The sequence below is a fragment of the Physeter macrocephalus genome, chromosome 7, assembly GCF_002837175.3.
Source record: "Physeter macrocephalus isolate SW-GA chromosome 7, ASM283717v5, whole genome shotgun sequence".
In the NCBI taxonomy this organism is placed as follows: domain Eukaryota; kingdom Metazoa; phylum Chordata; class Mammalia; order Artiodactyla; family Physeteridae; genus Physeter; species Physeter macrocephalus.
The window spans coordinates 78,089,205-78,106,835 of NC_041220.1; the positions used below are offsets into that span (position 1 = coordinate 78,089,205).

The window sequence follows — 17,631 nt, forward strand, 5'->3', positions numbered from 1 at the left end:
ACCGGGGCGCGAACCCGGTTCCCCTGCATCGGCAGGCGGACGCGCAACCACTGCGCCACCAGGGAAGCCCTATCTTCTCCATTTTTATCTGTTTTCGTTAATTCATCTATTCCTTTCCTTTTGCCTAGGAAAAAAAGAGAGAGAAGGAGGGGAGAGATTTAAGGCTAATAAATTCTATTTATAGCTGTAGCATCAAGGCTTGGTGAGTTTGAGATTTGCCCTAAAATCCTTTCCTGGAGGAGGAGGCAAAGGGTGAGTGGAGGACTCCTTTCTATATCTTTATACTCCAGCTTATTCTTGGTTCAGTACCACCTGAGAGGACCTGGGGGTGGGGTGGGGTGTGTGTCTGGAGCTTCTCCTTCAGTCCACTTTCATTGTCCTTGATTTAGAACCATGTCCAGGGCTCCTGAGTGCAGGTGATAGGCCGGGAGGCAGTGTGGCGCAGTGGGCAGATATGCCCACTGTACTATAGAACCTTCTCGGCTCTGCTGCTGAACCTCTCTGCTCTTCGGTTTCCTCTTTTGTACAGGAGCTGTGCCATGGGATGATCTTGAGGAGAGGGACATAGGTTTAAAGGGCATGACACACTCACCCAAGGTTGCTTACCCAATGTTGGCTCCTCTTCGGGTTTAAAATGTGTTTCTGAGTCGTGCAATGGAGGGCTCCTGCTAAAGGGATTTCGGGCCGCAGCACACAGGTTTCAGAGGCATTTAGTGGGCAGTGGTAGCCTCGAAACACCCCACCCTGCCAAGAAAGGTTGGTCTGGTAGAGTTGGGACTTGCTTTCAGCCAGTGTCTGACCTTCGGGTGGGCATGAGAGTGACAGTGCTTTGTCAGAATACACCTTCTGGGCTCTAAACCTGACCTACTGCCCAGACATGTACCTTTTGGAAAAGGTTCCTAGGTGCTCCTGATGCCGGCCTGGCTTAGAGCCACTGCTTTAGACAAATCAGAGTGACTGTTAATGCATTCGGTTCTCACACCAGCCCTACGAGTTCCGTGCTGTCATTATGCCCCTTCTGCATGACACGTCCGAGGTCACACAGCTAGGATGTGGTGGAGCCAGGTTTTGAGCCCCAGCGACCTGGCCTTGGAGTCCGTGCCCTTGTCCCTCATGTTGTCCTCCTCTCGTAATCAGAGATAGAATTGCCTTGGAAATGGGCTTTGGAGAGTGTAGTTCTTACTTAAGGGCTGGGGGAAATTTGCTAAGGACCAGCAGCTTCTTTCTTTACTGACCCTGCGTTATTTCTTGGCGTATCCTGGCCTGGTTCAGATTTCAAGAAGATTCATACGTTGGAGCAGTTGTGTGTCCTGGAAGGTGGGGATGAAGGCAGTAGAGCAAATTGACCAGCCCGCCTCGCACGTTTGCTCTTTCCGCTTTCCCACTTACTATTCAGTAGGGGTTAGCTTGCTCCAGGGGTGAGAATTTGGGGGTCATTTCCTTGGCTTTTTTCACCATAGCCAAAATGCTAGACAGAGCGCCCTTCAAGGGTCGCTGGTCCTTTGAGACAGCCCGAGGAGAGAGGCTTTCATTTCGTCTGTACTCGGAAGAGAGCGGAGCACAGTTCCCGAGGGACTGCCGGCTCACGGCTTTAACAAGCCTGGTGTTCAGTGGTCTTGGAGGACAGCTTTCACGCGGGAGCCGTTGCAGCCTGGGACAGAGTGTTAGATAGTCTGGGGCATACGTGCTTTAGACCGACCTGCCCAAGAAAGTTGTGGAGCCCTCAGACAAATGCAGCAGGTGCGAAAGAACAATAAAAACAGCCACTTGCTGTGTGCTGGCCACAGCGCTAAGGTCCTTTAGGACAGTAGCCCTCATCCTCACGCCATCCGGAAGGTAGATGTTATGGCCCCCTTTTTATAGAGGAGGAAATGGACTCAGCAAGTTAAATGATGAGCCAGTCTCAAGGTCACACAGATAATAAGTGATGCAATCAGGATTTGAACCCATTTCTCTCAAGACTCCAAAGCCTGTGAACTTTCCTAATACGTTCCTAAAACTGTGTACTCAGTTTCACAGCAGACATTAATTTGCAGATAAAAGTTTTCTCTTCTCTCTTCCTAATATAACATCAGGATTTACTTTTGGATAAAGCGAATAAAATAAACACTGCTAAATGTTATCCTGAAATGAAAAAAGGAAAAAGGAATGAATGAGTGAATGAATGAATGAATGGATGGACGAATGAAGCTGGATTGGTGATGGATTTAGAGAGCACAGGGAGATTCAGTGTCCTCAGGAGCTCTGGTAATTTCCTTCAGAACAATGTCTTTTGGGGATTTCTATCCCTCTTTTGTTAAAATGATACAGGATCTGGACCATGAAGGAGCAGTTTGTATTTTTAGCTACATTTAATTCCTGATTTCTTTACTCTTGAATTTTCCCCCTCAATTAACTGTATTCCTATTCCTCCCCTTTTCTTTTCTCCCACTTGACCTTTCTAGTAGGTTTTGCTTGCCAGTATTACTTGGTTTCAGGTGGATAAAGTATGTAATTTTAATAGTTGAGATTTTTTGTCAAGCCTGAGAAGGATTAATAAAGCCATATCTATCAATGTATGACCTGTGAAAATATAGGATGAGCTTTCCAACAAATGTTATTATTATAATAATACTTATGGTTCCATTTCCACGTCAGCCATTACAGATGCCCTGAGGAAACAAACATGGGGAAAATTAGATATGATCATATTAATTATGATTTCACTTCTGTGGTTAAATAGATTTCCAGCTAGAGCTGGAGTTGCTTCTTAATTAAACAAATATTTCTTGAGGGCCTGAAATCTGCTGCACCGTGTACTAGTTTGTGATTTCACCTGTTCTTTGGGTAGCAGCACCATTTATGCTTTGAGTTGGTTTTTTAAATTCTTAGCAACCGCTCTCAACATAATTTATTAGGCCAGAGTTTAGGAATGCTGTTCCATGAAAGCCCCTTTCCCACAGGGTAATACGAATTACAAATTACGAATTTCAAATATGAATCCTGGACTTACGGTTTAGAATTTAGAAACTTTCATTAGATTTTTATTGAAACATGAGCTGTTTCATACACCGTGGATATCCTGAAATTATTATGAGCAAAATATAAAATTACTTGACTTAAAAAAAAATTTAATGATGACCAGAGGCATCAATTTGAAGTCCTAGTTCAAACTACTTATGATTTTAAATGAATCACATGACTCACAGACTTGGATTGGGTGGTGAGACTATGTAGAGCTGGGTTCTGGTCTCTGCCCATCAGCTGTGTGACCCTGGGTAAGCCTTTCAACATTCTGGGCTCTGGTGTGCTCCTCTGTTGAGTAAAGGATTGGATGGATATGCTTTGACCACCCAGCTGGTTCCTACTGGGTCAGACTCTGTGGGAAGAGAAATACAAAATGTTGACACATGGGCCAGTGTGTTGGAGAGAGAGTTTTTTTCTTGGTAGGGGACTTTTTTTTTAAAATTATTATTATTTTTTTTAAAGTAAATTTATTTATTTATTTATTGCTGCGCTGGGTCCTCGGTGCTGTGTGTGGGCTTTCTCTAGTTGCAGCGAGCGGGGGCTACTCCTTTGTTGCGGTGTGTGGGCTTCTCATTGCGGTGGCTTCTCTTGTTGTGGAGCACGGGCTCTAGGCACGCGGTCTTCAGTAGTTGTGGCACGTGGGCTCAGTAGTTGTGGCTCATGGGCTCTAGAGTGCAGGCTCAGTAGTTGTGGCGCACGGGCTTAGTTGCTCCGTGGCATGTGGGATCTTCCCGGACCAGGGCTTGAACTCGTGTCCCCTCCACCAGCAGGCGGATTCTTAACCACTGCGCCACCAGGGAAACCCTGTAGGGGGACGTTTAAAATGAACTATCTAGAGGTTGAAGGAACTACAGTCCATCAATCCATAAAGAATAAGAATACAAAAGTTAAAAAGAAATGATTGGGAGTTTCTTGTACTCATTCAGAACAACAATGCTGTACTCACCCCAGTTCCTGGTTATTGAAACCCAACCAGGAAAGGGACTTCCTTAGGCAAGGACTAGCCTTTGTTTGACACATTGCATTTGCTCTACTGTTGGTAGGTAGGTTTGTGCCATTTTATACATTCTAGTAGGAATGGGTGGTGGTTGGAGCTGGGCTGAGCAGTGCATCTACATATTAGAAGCATATTTCTTCTCTATTAGAAACTGCCACTGTTGGAGGAAAGAAACGGTGTGCTGCCTTAAAAGATTCATCAGTATTGAGCTGATTCAAACAGTTGGAGACTTGGGGGAGAAATTGGAGCTTCGTAAATGATTTCTTGCTGGTGCTGTTTTATTCCATTTCTCTCTGTTCATTTATGGAGAGGATGATGAATGTATCAAAGGGGTGGCGAAGTATATAAAGACCAGTGTTCCTTAAATCTCAGTAATTTATGGACCTCTTTATTTAAAGGAGAAATTTCTCCGAAATTCCCAGTACTAACGTAAATATTTTTATTATGAAGTAGCTTAAATATGCCTGAACATAAAACTAGGTATAAACTCCTTATGCTTCCAGCTCTTATATAACTGTAGAACAATGACAAATTTATAGAGTAAATTCAAGCAAAACCAATAACATTCAAATTAACATCAATTTATCACGACAGATATTCTTTTGGACTAAAATTAAACCTCTCCTTGGAAATGTGATCATGGTTCTGACAGCCAAAGCCCCAGTTCATTTCTCCTTCTATTTCCCTATATTCAAACCTTCCTTCATATGAAGCACCTTCATTTGGCCAGAATGTATGATTTTGGTTTTAATTTAGCTTCATTTATTTTTCTTCCTTGTCCTTGATGATTAAATTCATACTACTAGGTGCCATGATGATTAGAAACATAAAAGCAAACCCACTTCTGGCTTTTGATCAAGCCAGAAGTTGGGACTTGGTGCCTCGTTGCATTGGGGTGGGTAGTGGAGGAAAGAGTAGGGTCATTGGTACTTGCTTTACTGGGTTTCAGATTTGGGTGAGAGTGAATGGTGTCATTCAGCAAAATGTGGAAACAAAGGAGAAAAAGTAGGTTTTGAGAGAGGATGATTAGTTTGAGACGCAGGTTTCTAGCAGTGTGGTGGACTGGATACTCAAATGTACTTCCTCACTAAAGCATTGTAATCTGGATAAAACATTTTTTAATGCACTTTTGGGATCACAGGAACTAAGACATCTCCAAAGTGTCAACCACGAATTAGTAAGGTAAAACCCAAGCTGGGAGCTTTCTGTGTAAACAAACACAGAAGACGGGTTGCCTTCACCAGTGTGGCTGGAGACTAAGCCTTGGGTGAGTGGCCATGTTAGAAGAGCCTGCATTCCATTAGGACCTGTAAAAGAAGCTAAAGTAGCCCAGATAGTGCCCATTGGCTTTTGGCAGAAGCTAATGCAAATCCTTTCTGGAGGAAGGCATGCCTACTTTAGACCTTAGGATTCTCCTAAGATCAACCAAATAAGAGTTCAGGATCAAAGATTTCTAACCCTACTAGAAAATGAGCCACCAGGAGTGAGGGTCATCAGAAACAAACAAAGAACAATAGGCTTAACCCTGAGGACTTTAGATATTAAAATTATCTGATACAGAATATAAAATAACCATTTTGAAATGCTTTAAGAAATAAAATATATAATCACAAATAAGTGCAGAGAGCATGAGATAAAAATTAACCAAGCTTGGGGAAAGGTGGTGGGGGAAGGATAAATTGGGAGTATGGGATGCACATTACCATTTATAAAATGGATAAACAACAAGGATTTACTGGATAGCGCAGGGAAATATATTCAGTGTCTCGTAGTAAACAATAATGGAAAAGAAGTGAAAAAAGAATATAGATATATACATATATATGTTTAACTGAATCACTTTGCTGTATACCTGAAATTAACACAACATTGTAAATCAACTATACTTCAATCAAAAAAAAAAAAAAAAAAAAAAGGAGACTTCCCTGGTGGTCCAGTGGCTAAGGCTCCACATTCCCAGTGCAGGGGGCCTGGGTTCCATCCCTGGTCAGGGAACTAGATCCCGCATGCTGCAGTGAAGATCCTGTGTGCCGCAACTAAGACCCAGTGCAGCCAAATAAATAAATATTTTTTAAAAAATGACCAGGCATATTATTCATCCATAAAAAAGAAGGAAATTCTGCCATTTGTGACAACATGGATGGACCTTGAAGGCATTGTGCTAAGTGAAGTAAGTCAAAGACAAACACTGTATGATCTCACTGGTATGTGGAATCTAAAAAAACCCCAGACTCATAGAAACAGAACAGATTAATTGTTGCCAGAGGTGGGGGATGGAGGAAATGGATGAAGGTAGTCAAGATACAAACTTCCAGTTACAAGAAAAATAATTTCTGGGTAGGTAATGTACAGCATGGTGACTATAATTAATAAAACTGTATTGTATATTTGAAAGTTGCTAAGAGAGTAGATAGTCAAAGTTCTCATCATAAGGAAAGAACTGAAACTGTGTGAGGTAACTGATGTTAATTAAACTTACTGTGGTAATCATTTTGCAGTGTATACATAGATCAAATTATGTTGTACACTTTACTACAATGTTGTATGTCAATTATATCTCAGTAAAGGGTGTGTGTGTACAAGGGCAACATAAATCTAAGTGTTTTGTTGTTACTGGAAAAAAATTAACCAGGCAGATTTGGGAAAAAAAGCAAGAACAAAACCTAAGGGAAAAAATTATAACTGTTGACATAAAAACTCAGTAAATTAGATTAGGAACAGCTAAAGAAGCAATTCATAAACTAGAAAAAAAGATTTGAGGAAAATAACCAGAATGTAACGTAGAAATAAAAAGAAAAACATGAAGGTGTATTCGAAGACTATAAAGCCTATGATGAGATCTGTTCAGAGTCCCAGAAAGATGATAGAGAAAATAGAGGGAAGTAATATTTGAGAATCTAGTGTACAAATAATTTCCAGAGAGAGTTCATAAAGAACATAAATGACCGGTGTTCCTTAAATCTGAGTAATTTATGGACAAGACAAGGGGGGAAGCACAGCATATACCAATAGGATAAACAAACAGAAATCCACATTTAGACACAGGAAAACTTAAATACACCAAAATAAGAAAGATGATTTTAAGAATACCCAGAAAAGAAAGATAGATTGTTAATCAAGGGAATAATAGACTGACAGCTGACTTCTCAGCAATAATGGAAGCTGGAAAAATATTTTCAAAATGCTAAAAGAAAATACTATTGGTTGTATATCAGCAAAACTGTCATTCAAGAAAAAGGCAAAACATGCTTTCCAAAAAAATTAAACCTTACCACAGCCGACCTTTACTAAGAAACTTCGTAAAGGATGTGCTTCATGGAGAAGAAAGTGATTCCAGAAGGAAAGTCTGAAATGCGAATAGGAATGATAAAGAAATTGGTAAACTTGTAGATAAATCTCATTAAAATTAAATTTAGTTCCTCAGTCATATTAGCCAAATTTCAAGGCACATGTGGATAGTGACTACTCTATTGAACAACACAAATATGGCACATTTCCATCATCGAAGGAAGTTCTGTTGGATAGCTCTGTTGTGGAATAATGGAAGGGAAATACACTTAGATAATCTCTGCGGTTCATTGATTTAAGTTGCCACTGTTTATAAGAGCCACCATTATACTATGTGTATAAGATTTTAAGAAAAACATTGCCTAAAATTTTTAAGATGCCGTTTTTGTAAGGCACATCTCCATATTACCTGTGTGAAAATGGAAGAAATGTGCCTCTTAGAATGGATGCAATATGGAGTTAGAGCGTGAATGAACCAGGAATTGAGATCCAAGTAGGTTGGACATAGAATAGTCAAGAGAGAGAAAGCATGGTGTGTACTTGGCATAGAGCATGTCTCAATAAATGTTTGATGAACGAATGGGTGATGTATCGGATGGGCGTCTTCAGACTATCCTGGTAGCTGGACTTGGCATCATGGTCGAAGTCACCCAGAAAGTTTGTATGAAGTGTGAGGAGAGTCAGGATGAAGCCTTGGTGAACACCATTGATAATCTAGTGGTCACATAGAAAGGAGCCTAAGAAGGAGCCCGAGAAAGAACTTTCAGAGAAGTGGGGAAGAACCAGAGAGAACTCAGGCCACCTGAGAACAAAGGGTGAGGAGGTGAGATGCTGCAAGGACTCTGTTAAGATAAGGCGTATGTATTCCTGAATAAGCATCAGCCTGCCCTATGTGATAGGAGAAGCACTGAGAATCACAAAGGCATCAGTGATTATTTCCGCCAGAGCATCTGAGAAGGCTTCCTGAAGGAGGTGATATTTGGGTTGGGCCTCAAAGGACGAGTAATTGGCACATCAGAGTAGTAGGGTGAGACGGTCTAGGCAGGTGGAGTAACACTAACAACAGCATGAAATTGTGAGAAGGTGTGAAGCCCTTGGCAGTAACTTCTAATGAGGCCGACTTCACTGTGTCCAGCTTTTTTCTAGGTAAAGGGCTAATGTTGGTGAAGGAGCATGTGTTCCCTAAGATCAGAAGCATACTTCTACTGATCTTAAGTTGGAATGGAAGGCAGTTAAAATAACTGCATACCTGACCAGCTACCTCCCTAATGCTCTGAGTAGACCACACTTTATATATGATTTTTCCAACATTATCTCAGATTATACAGTTTATTACTGAATTTTGGGATTTAAGTTCTGTATTAATGCCTATGGTATATTATTAAATGATTAATCATATGCTATCCTTAGACTACAGAGTGGGAAACAGATTTAGCTTGCTAAAGTTCACCAGATCAGAGTGCTAAGAAAATATGCAGCAGATAAGACTTGGGCAAAAATCCCAGATTCTTGATTTAAAAGCTGTGTAACATCAGTCAAGTTATTTGACCGCTTCATGCTTCAAGTTTCCCCATTTTAAAATAGGCATAATAATAGTTCCTACTTCAGGATGGATGTGAAGATTAATAGAAAGCACTTAGCAAAAGAGTTATTCATTATTATAATAAAAACATTCCAGTACTTTTTTCAATAAGGAAATACACTGTATCAGTGGTTCCCAGCTGTGGGAATGATGTTCATCAGCATCATTTGGGGCCAGTTAGAAAGATAAAGATTCGGGAACACTACCCCAGACCTAGTACATCAGAGCACCTGGGCTTTGGACTTTGTATTTTTCAGTAGGAGCTCCAGGTTTAGGAACCCTTGCTCTTGGGCTGAGTAGCATTTTGGTCATTTTTTTACCTGCATATTTACATTCTTCTTTGCTCTACAGTATTTTGAACATTGGCTCTTGGTATTTGTTGAGTATGTGAGCTTTCAGGTTTTTAATCCAAGAGATCATTGTGTGACTGTTCACTCCTGTACCTTCCTTTCTCTTTCTCCTCCTTTCCTCATCTACCTCCCCATCATCCCATATTGAATTTTTAGACAGCTGGGTTGACTTACCTCCTGGACAGCCTAGTTCTCAGCACCTCCCCCCACAATCTCTTTTAAATAGATTTTTAAAAGAAACTTTGTAAAGGCAGACATTTGGCATGTTAAAATTGAACTTAAGGTTACACTAAAATTAATAATTCAACTTTTTTTATCCTTTGAAAAAAATGACTACAGGAAATGCTTCTAAAATAACTTATATTCCCCCTGTTAAAACTGAGGTTGTGTTTGGATAGATTCCAGCATTTGTTCTTTTTCCTTGGGAGGGGGGTAAGATGTGGGAGTGTTCTCCATGCCAAAATACACAAATTTAATCCCTCAGACCTAAGAGTGCCTTTCATATGATGGCAGTTATTTGGTATATTGTAAAATGTAGCCTGGGAGATTTAAGAAATAAAATATTTACTGTATTTAGATCAATTAGAATATTCCTTTTAACTTTTGTGTGTGGATATTTTGGTGAAAAAAAAATCATTGTATTGCAGCAGAAGTAGCCTTGCTAGTTAAATCTGTTTAGTTCATGTATTTTGCATTTCATTTGGATGAGGAAATGTCAGCTTCATTAGGGCAGAAATTTTGTTCAATGCTAAACCCCCAGCACCTAGAATAGTGCTTGGCACATAGTGAGTGTTTAATAAAACTGTACAAAGTGAATGAGGTAATAATTAACCAACCCAAACTAAAAACCACATCTACCACTTCTCACCGAGAAATTTCCTCAAGGGCTTGTGAAGGTAACAATACCTGAAATTTGTTTGGTATTCGGATTAGAGGCTGCCTGCATGTTCCTATGGCCCCTGTGCCTCTCACAAATCACACTGAGTCCCTTCACTTAGGTCCTTGCAGGAAGGGACTGGGTCTCTTGTTCATGGTTGTATCCACAGTGCTGTATCTGGCAGCTTTGTAGTTTCTTAAGTAAATATTTGTTGAATGAGTACATAAAGCTTAAAAAATTTCTGTAATGCGTTTATATTTGGTTTCATTGGTTGACAGTCCCATGAAGCTGGCTGTTTTACAAATGATGGAACTAAGGTTAAAGAGTGTAAATTAGTTATTGCAGAAAGCCTTGGGTCATAAGTAGCAGAGCTGGGACCACGACCTCTATGTCTGCTGATTTCTTTGCCCCTTGTTCTTTCCGGAACAGCCTTTAAAACATTAGAAAGCATAAATTCCCTCCCCACCTCCCCCAACTGTTGAAACCCCCTCTACTTGAGAGCATGACACGGGACATTACTAGGTGAAACCTTTTCCAAATTGTCATAATGTCTCCACAAACTTTGTTGGGTGGCAGTTTTGCTTACTTATAATAGATTCTTTTCAGTTCCTGGTGATGGGTAACTTAAAACAAACCCATCCCTCTCCCAAACATTTTAAGACGTGAAATTATCAGTACTTTGAATCTAAGATTTTTAAAATCAAATTTCCAGTGCCATGAGAGGAATGTTCTCTGACATATTCTTGCCTGATCATTTTGAGAGAGAAATTTCAGAAGTATTGAATTGGCTTGGCTGATATTTCTGGAATCAGGCTCAAGAAGGAGAAACTTTCCCTTTGATGTTAAAATAGGAAAAAAAAAAAATGCTGGCCATCCGTTTAAGATTCTTGGATGGTGGCAGTGTCTGGGGGTACGTTTTGCCAAAGGCATTCACTGAAGCTAAAGAACCAAACAACACACAGCCAAGGTTCCAAGTAAGAAAGGATTTCAAAATCAGTGCATCCGATCTAATTCTAATTTGTTTAGTCTCTACTGAGAAAGATAATTTGTTGACTTCAGCAAGATTATGGCCAAATTGATTGGCAGGTCAGAGTTTATTCTACCAGACTGCTAAATTTAAACTTACTGCCATTACCTTACAAATGACTTTAAAGAGTTCCTTGAACAATACTCACCACCAAGCTTTGATTTCATTGTGAAATAGCAACAAGAATCTGATTCCTTTTGCCATCTGTGGACATTAACCTTTAGCATCCGATCTGAGGCACAGAAAAGAATGAATAAACTGTCGATATTGTCTTTCCTTCAGGATCCAGCCGTGGAAATAGATGGTGGGGACTTTAGGAGCAGTTTGGGGCGGAAAAAATTCTTGTTTTCTTTTTCGAGGGTGCCCTGACTCTTGAGATGAGGTGGGACGGAGCCATTGTATTGGTCCCGGCACTCACAAAGGGAGCTCACGTCATCCCTGGATGTGGCTTTTTTATTAGTGGCTTCACAGTTCCTGCCTTTGTGGCCCTGCTGCACAGTAGGCAAGGGGTGACGGAGGGAACTCAGTGAAGGCTTTTCAGGGAGTGTTTCTGAGTTTGTCACTGCCATCTGTCCTCTCGTCTCCCTTGCTCGTCAGGCTGTTCACATTTTGTGGGACTCGTAGGTTTCTGACTGGTGTGGCATGGACGCTGTAGGTAAACACTGAGAAAGAAGTGGAGGTGAGCAGTGTTCCTGTACATCACTGAGAGGAAGGGAGAAAAGTCCTGCTCATCCCCAAGCTTGTAGCAGGCGTAAGATAAGAAGCATTATTATAAAAAAAAAAAAAAAAAAAAGAAGCATTATTATTTTTTTTATAAATTTACTGATTTAATTTATTTATTTTTGTCTGCGTTGGGTCTTCGTTGCTGCACGCGGGCTTTCTCTAGTTGCCACAAGCGGGGGCTACTCTTCCCTGCGGTGCGCAGGCTTCCCTTTCCAGGGGCCTCCCCCGTTGTGAACACGGGCCCTAGGTGCGCGGGCTTCAGTAGTTGTGGCACACGGGCTCTAGAGCACAGGCTCGGTAGTTGTGGTGCACGGGCTTCGTTGCTCCGCGGCATGTGGGATCTTCCAGGACCAGGGCTTGATCCTGTGTCCCCTGCATTGGCAGGCGGATGCTTAACCACTGCGCCACCAGGGAAGCCCCCTAGGATTATTTTATTTTAGTGTTTAGTGACTCTCTTCTTTTCTTTTCCTTTCTTTCCTTTTTTCTTTTCTTTTCTTTTCTTTTTCCTCCCTCCCTCCCTCCCTTTCTTTTTTTTTTTTTAACAATGTTTTACTGAACTATAACTGACCTATAAAACTGTTAGTTCCAGGTACACAATGTAGTGATTCACTGTTTCTGTACTTTACAAAATGATCCCCACTCTGTTTCTTAATTTTTGAAATCAGTAATATCTCTCCCCTAAAACTTGAGTTGTTTTGGAAGGAAGAGGCTCAGACTTGATGCCTGGTCATTTAGTAGATCATTTACTTCCAACACTGGGGCGAGCATGCATCCCTCCTCTCTCTTACAGGTGGCTCACAGGTGCCAGTGTCATTTTCTCTTATTGAAAACCTCTTGTCCTGCTTTGAACAGTGGGACTGTGCTGTCATCAGCAGGGCAAGTACGAGGACCAAAAAGCTTTCAGCGTGACAGGCGGTTTCTGTTCAAGACACCTGCTGCCCAAGCACACTGCAACCATTGTTTCTCCGACGGAACGGGCTCTGGGCAGAGCCTCGTCTATTTTAGGCAGCCTTTGAGTCTCTGGTTTTTTTCCTGCATGCATTTCATTTTTGATGGAATAAATTTCTGTCTCATTCTACTGGTTTTGCTGATTATGAATTTAACATGTGCTGGTGGTTCATACGAACTTGTATTTCGAGGAGTGCATGCTGAGATGTTGTAGTGGCGGAAAGAGCACTTGGTCACAGTGGAGCCACGCGATCTGGACTCTCATCCCTGCCCCACCAGCTGTGTGGCCTTGGGAGAGACATTTGACCTCTCTGGGTGACAGTGTCCTCATTTGTAAACTGAGGAGGTTGGCTTCTTAGAATGATGGACTGCCAAGTACCCTAGTGTTAAGATTCTACCATTGTGTTTTGTGTTTTCTGAGATGCTAGGAGTATCAGAAATGGAGTGTGGCAGTGTTCACTAAGGGCTCTGCCCCTGTGAAATCATAAGTGACACCAGGAGGCACTCTTTTTAATTAAGTGACAATTGTATGGCATGGCTAGTGTTAGAGAAGTTTGGATGCATTTGTTAAGGGAGAGGAATAACTCTGGGTCTTCTTGTTTCTTTGTGACAAGGTTGCAAAATAACAAGATTTCTTGTTTCTGGAAAAGTAGTCGTTCAGCCCTGGGAGTGTTATTGGACACTCGGGTTTTGAACTTCTAAATGAAGAATTACAGAGTTCAGATAAATGAAGACTTTTAAATTTTAGCTCTTATTATTCAGATAAGAGGAAACCCACAGATGAGGCTAATATAGTATATCGATATCCCATTTCTGATTTGCATTCCCATACTGTTTAATAAGAAAAACCTTATTTAAAAATATTCTAATTCTACAAACAATATGTATTAATTGTAGAAAACTTGGAAAATACTGAGATGTAAACACAAATATTTCTAATTCCATGACCAAGAAATAGCTATTGTTGTTCATAATTTGGAGTCTTTAGATTGTATACACTCAGTTTGTAGAACAAAACTGGGATTATACCACAGGTACATAACTTGACATCTTGCTTTTTTCCTTCCATGTTCCTTTCAAAATGATTTTTGTGACAGAGGTTCAAATGAAGGTGGAGATTAATGTAATATTATGCTTGGCACACTTGTGACGGGGTCTGCGTTGACTTAACAGAAATTGTGGACCTAGTATCTGAAAATAACGTATGTCTCATTCCCTCTTGAACAGGCTTTCAATATTTGGCATATATTGATGTTGTCATAACTATTGCTATAATTAACAAAGACTTCTTAAGCTATTCTTAATTGTTTACTAATTGCTTTTATAGGATTCCCTCATTTGAGTTTTCTGTTTCTAAATTGCTAGCTGCAATATCAGTGAGCCTAAGTTATTTTAACAGTTTTTCTGAATGCCTTGATTCTTCAAGCTGAAGCATAGTAGCTAGTGTGGGCCAGGCCACAGGTTTGGCAGGAAGTAGGATAGTTAAGTGATTCCTTTTGCCTGAATATATTATACATTTGATAATATTTATGATTCACTTGAATATTGGTTTTCATATATCATTTTCCTCTATTATGAAATGAAAGATGATTAGTTTCCCCTTTGGATTATTTAGCCTATAAAATTTTCTGTTACACCGTTCACTTTGTCTTGAAAATACATTCTAAATCCTGAACCACGCTGGAATTTTTTATGACCTTTCCCTTATGTGTCTTTTGGTAGTGCCCTTTGAAGTCCTGAAATGTTTTTGTATTTGATTGAGATTAAATCTGGGTTTCATTTTACTTTTTTAAACATATTGAGCAAGTTAATTTTCTGTTCGGGTTCCTAAGGGGAATGATTTCAGCCCTCTGTGTCCCAAGAATCCAGACTGAGCCTTGCCAGAACATTCCTGTGGTTTTCCACAGGGCAGATGAGTGTGTTCATGAAATTTTAGTTGTAGCTCGTGTTTTCTGTGGTTAATTAAAGCATCTGGCTTTTAAATTTTCCGCAAACAGAGCATAAGTGTTTGGCCAGACCTTTTCAGTAATGATTAAATACTTCAGTGCTCCCCTCGGAATAGCCCAAACTTGTCTTTAGGACACCTTATAAACTGTTGTCTCTGTTCATTAATGATTTTAAACGTTTGGAAGATGCTGGGGATTAGCCTGCCAAACATACACTCCTGAGAGAGAGAGAGAGTTTGTGACTGTGAATCGCTCTAATGGCTTCCGGCCTTCGCCCCTCCAGGTCGGAGCTGCCGTGGGGTGAGCAGCTGCTGTCCGTAGCCAAGCATGCTGTGGTCGGCTCTGCCCAGCCGTGGAACAGAAACATTTGCTGGATGGAAAATCCATAAAAGAAAGCTCCTGTGAAAGCCTGAGACAGACGATAACTTAAGCAAAATCAGGTTGGTATAAGATAAGAGAGGCTGGGTAAAATGGACTGGGTCAGATGGGGAAGGTGGTGTTCATTCCATGGAGTGTTTTTGAGACAGTCCCAAATAATCATTCCCAGTTATTTGAGAGATTCCTAGCATTGTACAGATGGCAGGTATAGCCTGACAGACTTCGGTGTACAGTGTATTGTGGTCTTCCTTTCTTTCTCCTCCTTGTTCCTCTCCTCTGCCCAATCCTCTCTCTCAGAAAAGCGAGGAGGATCTTAAGCTTAAGCAAACGTATAAGAAGCCACAGCCAGAGGTCACCCATAATCACTCCATGATCTTGGCTTTATTTTGGAGAGAAAGCCGTGTCCTCGAGAAAGCCTGGACTTGTACTTTCAGAGACTTGCCCTCATTTGTGTTTCCACGCTAAGAAGGGTAGATTGTGAAGACTTGCCAAATTTTTGAGGGGGAGGGGTTCTTCTGTGTGTGATCCTTCGGTTTGCTTGGCAAGTTTTTACTTACCTTTATCTCCCCCCCAAACAAAAGCTAGCAACACCTTCATTTTCAGCAGTGTGTGCACTTGGCATTAAGATACATAGGATGGAGGAGAAGAAATGTCATGAAAATAATTGGAATGTGACGAAATGCCCCATAGCCTGACTGTGGACCAGGAGAAGGAAACTGCATAAACAACCTCACATGTGGAAGTAAGGTGGGAAAGAATTCATTCTGAGAAAGAATATCATGCAGGGACAGGCACTGCAAACACTTTCTGTTGAATATTCGGTGGTTAACTCAGCATTACACGTAATAAGCAGTGGATAAGTACTCAGCAAAAGGGAGGGAGTCGGCGGTCCTGAGAGCCTGTGAAGTAGTGAACGTCTCTTGGCTTTGCCCACCCAGCATCCCTTTCCTCCTCCTTTCAATAAATCACCCAGATTTCCGCTGGGCTGCCAGTCACCCTTGCTTTGTTCTCAGCCCATGTAGTTAGAGGAGGTGACTCCACTGCCTCTTTCATGGGCATGTGACATCACCTTGGCTAGTCAGGGTCACAAGGGTCCGTTATGGAGGTATGGAGTTATGAAACTGTTGCAAAGAGGTTTTTCCTTTCTGTGGGTTTGTTAAGCTGGAGCTTCTAGTGACCCTCTTTTCTACCATGTAGGGAGAACCTTTCTGAGAATGAAGTCAACACAGAGGAAATCAGAGCAGGGAGATGGAGGAAAAGGAATGGGGATGAGGGGGACACATGGACACATACACCCACCCTACACCCACAACTTATGGCCCTGGATTCAGCAGCCCCTAAAGCCAGCAACTCCAGTTTCACTCTCCAGGCAGGTTAGCTAGTTAGTTTGAATTAGGTGTCCATCGCTTACATCTAAAAACATCCTTCGAGGTAGGAGGTCTTAGCATGAAATGACTGTGGCATAGTCCCTGTCCTCAGGGGCTTCGCAGTGATAAGCCAGATCAGTATTAGGTTAGCTGGCCCACAGTGTGAAAAATGTATCACTAGAGGTAAGAACTAAGTTCTGTGGAAGTAGAAGAGATGGGGAATTATGCATTCTGCTGGCTTGGGGAGAGACCAGCACAGAGAGCTGTTATTTAACAAAGGAGAAACAGGAACATTTTTAGAACTGTATGTAATTCAATTACTTGCCTTTTGAGTCTGAAAGAAAGGGAGGCTTTCCAGAGCGTATAGTTAATTGCAGATAAGGAAGATAATTTCAGAGCTTCCCCAGCAGTAGAGTCTTGGTATTTACTGTACACACAATTGTTTCGGGAGCAGCCAAATGAGAGGTTATCAAAAAGTTGTCCAGAGTTTATTTGAACACCACAGGGGAACAGCTGCTCTTCTCACCAAAACGTCAATTGGCTTTCTGGTGTCAGCAGAATTCCGAGTGCCTCATGAACTTTAAAGATGTGTTTCTTCTTCTCCGTGTTAGGCTTTATGATTATTATTTTATTTTTTATAATTGACCTTGTTTGACTTTTAAAAAATTAATAGTCTTTATTTTGGGGAAGCAGTTTTAGGTTACAGAAAAATTGAGCAGAAAGTAGAGTTTCCATACCCATAGCCCTGAGTTTTCTCATAATATTATTAATGTCTTGCATTAGTGTGATGTATTTGTTAGTTGATTAGCCAATATTGATTTATTATTATGAACTAAAGTCCGTAGTCTACATTAGAGTTCACTGTTTGTGTTGTACACTGTGGGCTTTGACAGCCTGCCTTTTGAACCAGCCTGTCGATAGGGATCATGTTGAATCTCCAGATCAATTTGAGAAATATTGCTGTCTTACCAATGTTAAGAATTCTGATCCGTGAACATGGGGTGTGTTTCCACTGATTTAGGTCTTTTTAAATTTCTTTCAACCGTGTTTTCGGTTTTTTTTTTTTTTTTTTTTTTGTGGTATGCGGGCCTCCCTCTGCCGCGGCCTCTCCCGTTGCAGAGCACAGGCTCCGGACGCGCAGG

The 17,631-nt window shown here is 41.1% G+C and overlaps 1 protein-coding gene across 18 annotated transcripts in view; it reads left to right on the top strand.

Annotated features, from left to right (window-relative positions):
• The window catches only part of APBB2 (amyloid beta precursor protein binding family B member 2), a 386,035-nt gene that overhangs the window by 58,773 nt on the left and 309,631 nt on the right, over nt 1-17,631 (top strand). For 14 of the 18 annotated variants that reach the window (XM_055086072.1, XM_055086075.1, XM_024118483.3 and 11 more), the window contains exon 2: nt 15,028-15,184. The exons of 3 other annotated variants lie outside the window; for them this stretch is intronic. The gene's annotated coding sequence lies outside the window, so the exon portion shown is untranslated. Of the gene's footprint in view, nt 1-15,027; nt 15,185-15,728; nt 15,865-17,631 lie in introns of all 18 variants that reach the window. One more of the 18 variants, XM_028492026.2, reaches the window with a different exon arrangement.